The following is a 4,158-nucleotide window of genomic DNA, read 5'->3' as shown; positions in this document are numbered from 1 at the left end:
ACACACACACACACACACACACACACACACACACACACACACACACATATTGGAGAGAGGAATGGAGGTTTCCTTAGATTGGAGAGAGGAATGGAGGTTTCATTTGGCGAGTGTGACTTCAGGTATTTTTAAAGTTCATATTTCTCAGCTTCATTCAAATCCATCCAAATGTCTCCCTTCCAAATTTCATAGTCCTGAATAATTTTTTTTTTTAATGATTCATTGTTGCTATACAGGGTAGCTATTAGTTTGTTGTTGTTGTTGTTTTCTGTGTTGATCTTGTATTTAGGCACTGTTGAATTCCCTCTTTAGTTCTATTTGTTTGTCAGTTGGTTATCTTGGATTGATTATATAGATGATCATATGCACTGAAAATATTTTACTTCATATTTTCCAATGTCTACATCCATTCTCCACTTATTTTTTCTCTCTCATCTTTTGCAGTGGCCAGAACCTTTAGGACAAGGTTGATTAGTAGTGATGATAAGAGATGACTTTTTAAACTTCTGAATTTAATGTAAATTATTCTACACTTTGCATCTTATGCTGTACATATATTTGCTATACATATTTAGTAGATACATTTATGAAAGTTGTTTGCCAAGTTTTTTATCATGAATGATTGCTGGATATCATTCAGTGGTATATTGACTTATATTTAGTTATGTTTTTTCTCATTTAGATACATTATTTTAGTGAATTAACTTTGTTGATGAATTTTCTTAAATTGTGCTATCCTTGAATTTTGAGATTAAACCATTGGTCATGAGGCATTAAAATGAAATATTGGTTGTGGTTTGCTGATACTATGTTTGAATTTCGCTTCTGTGTTTATAAGTGTGATTAATATATGTTTTTGCTTCCTTGTGCTTTTCTGTCTTGGGGACCACAGATATTACTAAGCTCAGAAAATGAGAAATTGTCTATTTTCTGTTCTATATATTGGAACAGATTTTTTTGCAGTTGAAATTAGCTTTTTAAAAAAAAGTTTAGTAGGTCTGATGCCTTTGTGCTTCTAAAAATTTAACTACCCCTTCTTTGGTTTTGTGATTTTCTTCATGATGGGCCACTTTGCTGGTTTATATTTCCCTAGAATTTTTTTCATGTTATCTAGGTTTTCATATTTATTTCTATTATGTTGATCACTGTGTTTTATTATTTTTACCTTTATTTAATGTTTTTTCCAGCTTTATTGAGGTATTATGATGAATAAAATTGTGTATATTTAAAGTATACAATGTGATGATTTGATATATGTATATATTATGAATGATTACCATAATCAAGTTAATTAACATATCCTTCACCTTATATAGTTACCTTTTTTCTGCATGTGCATAGTGAGAGTGCTTAGGTTCTCTTCTCAGCAAATTTCAAGTCTACTACACAGTATGATTAAGTATAGTCACAATGTTGTACATTAGGTCCCAATAACTTATTCATCTTGTATTTTCTGTTTTGTTTCAAGTTTTTATTTAAATTTCAGTTGATTAACATATACTGTAATAATAGTTTCAGGAGTAGAATTTAGTGATTCATCACTTACGTAGGCCACCCAGTGCTCATCACAGTTATGTGCCCTCCTTAATACCCATCACCTATTCAACCCATCCCCCTGCCCACCTCCCCCCCCGCAACCCTCAGTTTGTTTTCTATAGTTAAGAGTCTGTTTTATGGTTTGCCTTTCTCCACCCCCCACTGTGTTCATCTGTTTCATTTCTTAAATTCCACACATGAGTGAGATCATATGGTGTTTGTCTTTCTCTGACTGATTTCGCTTAGCATAATAGTCTCTAGCCCCATCCATGTTGTTGGAAATGGCAAGATTTCATTCTTTCTGATGGCTGAGTATTATTCCATTGTATATATAAATACCACCTCTTCTTCATCCATTCATCAGTCGATGGACCTTGGGTCCATATTTTGGCTATTGTGGATAATGCTGCTATAAACAACGGGGTGCATGTGTCCCTTTGAATCAGTATTTTTGTATCCTTTGGGTAAATACCTAGTAGTACAATCGCTGGATCATAGGGTAGTTCTATTTTTAACTTTCTGAGGAAGCTCCATACTGTTTTCCAGAGTGGCTGCACCAGTTTGCCTTTCCACCAATAGCGCAAGAGGGTTCCCCTTTCTCTGCATCCTCGTCAACATCTGTTGTTTCCTGTGTTGTTAATTTTTGCCATTCTGACAAGTGTGAGGTGATATCTCATGTAGTTTTGATTTGCATTTCCCTGATGATGAGTGATGTTGAGCATCTTTTCATGTATCTCTTAGCCATCTGGATGTCTTCTTTGGAAAAATGTCTAATGTCTTCTGCCCATTTCTTAACTGGATTATTTATTTTTTAGGTGTTGAGTTTGATAAGTTCTGTACAGATTTTGGATACTAACTCTTTTTCAGATATGTCATTTGCAAATATCTTCTCCTATTCCATAGGTTGCCTCTTAGTTTTGCTGCTTGTTTCCTTCACTGTGCAGAAGCTTTTTATCTTGATGAAGTCCCAATGGTTCATTTTTGCTTTTGTTTCCCTGGTCTCCAGAGATGTGTCTAGTAAGAAGTTGCTACTGCCGAGGTAAAAAATATTGCTGCCTGTGTTCTCCTTTATAATTTTGATGGTTTCCTGTTTCACATTTATGTCTTTCATCCATTTTGAATGTATTTTTCTGTATGGTGTAAGAAAGTGGAACAATATAGAATGCTTCATGAATTTGCATGTTGTTCTTGCACAGGGGCCATGCTAATCTCCTCTGTATCATTCCAATTTTAATGTGCTGCTGAAGTGAGCTTGAGAACTTACACACCTTATAACTGAAAGTTTGACCCTTTCTTTGATCAGCATCTCCCATTCTCCCCACTCTCTAGACTGTGGTGACCACCATTCTACTGTTTCTATGAGTTTGACTTTTGTTTTGTTTAGATTCCGTATGAGTGAGTACATACAGTATTTGTCTTTCTGTATCTACCTTATTTCATTTAGCATAAGTACTCCAGGTTCATCCATATTATCACAACTGGTAGGATTTCCTTCTTTTTATGGCTGAATAATATTCCATTATATATACGCACACCACATTTTCTTTAACCATTCATCCATTGGTGAACATTTAGGTGTTTCCATATCTTGGCTATTGTGAGTAGTGTTGCAATGAACATGGGTGTGCAAAAATCTCTTCAGAATAATACTGACTCAGTTTCTGTTGGATTTATACCCAGAAGAGGGATTGCTGGGTCATATGTATGGTTTTTAATCTTAAGTCATGGGTTACTTAATAATTAGTTACTCATTTTTCATTGTTGATTCACATTGTTATTCACATCTTCATTCTCTTTTTTTCCCCCACGTTTTTATTTAAATTCAAGTTAGTTAACATATAGTGTAGTATTAGTGTCAGGGGTAGAATTTAGTGATTCATTAGTGGCATATAACACCCAGTGCTCATCACAGATGCCCTCCTTAATGCCCAACACCCATTTACCCCATCCCCCCATCCACCTCCCCTCCAGCTACCCTCAGTTTGTTCCCTATAATTAAGAGTCCTTTATGGTTTGCCTCCCTCTCTCTTTTTATCTTATTTTATTTTTCCTTCCCTTCCCCTATGTTCATCTGTTTTGTTTCCTAAATTCCACATATGAGTGAAATCATATGGTATTTGTCTTTCTCGGACTGACTGATTTCACTTAGCATAATACACTCTAGTTTCATTCATGTTATTGCAAATGACAAGATTTCATTCTCTTTGATGGCTGAGTAATATTCTATTGCATATATACACCACATCTTCTTTATCCATTCATCAATTGATGAACACTTGGGCTCTTTCCATATTTTGGCTATTGTGCATTGTGTTGCTATAAACATTGGGGTGCCTGTGCCCCTTCAAATCACTATGTTTGTACCCTTTGGATAAATGCCTAGTAGTGCAATTGCTGGGTTGTAGGGTAGTACTTTTTTTTTAACTTTTTGAGGAATCGCCATACTGTTTTCCAGATTGGCTGCACTAGTTTGCATTCTCACCAACAGTGCAAAAGGATTACCCACTTTGGGGAGATGGAAGGGTAGTAGGGAAACTATTAAAGTTTTTTCTACTGATCAAAACTTCTCCTAAATATATTGACTCTGAATAAAAATTATCCCTATTCCTCTGAACCTAGATG

At 35.1% G+C, this 4,158-nt stretch overlaps 1 pseudogene; it reads right to left on the bottom strand.

Annotated features, from left to right (window-relative positions):
* Window positions 1-2,687: 2,687 nt before the first annotated feature.
* Window positions 2,688-2,788, bottom strand: LOC112813053 (U6 spliceosomal RNA; annotated as a pseudogene).
* Window positions 2,789-4,158: the final 1,370 nt, after the last annotated feature.

Source organism: Callorhinus ursinus, unplaced genomic scaffold, assembly GCF_003265705.2.
Source record: "Callorhinus ursinus isolate GAN/ISIS: 27379988/994484 unplaced genomic scaffold, GSC_fseal_2.0 scaffold16, whole genome shotgun sequence".
In the NCBI taxonomy this organism is placed as follows: domain Eukaryota; kingdom Metazoa; phylum Chordata; class Mammalia; order Carnivora; family Otariidae; genus Callorhinus; species Callorhinus ursinus.
This window is presented reverse-complemented; position numbering and strand designations above follow the sequence as displayed.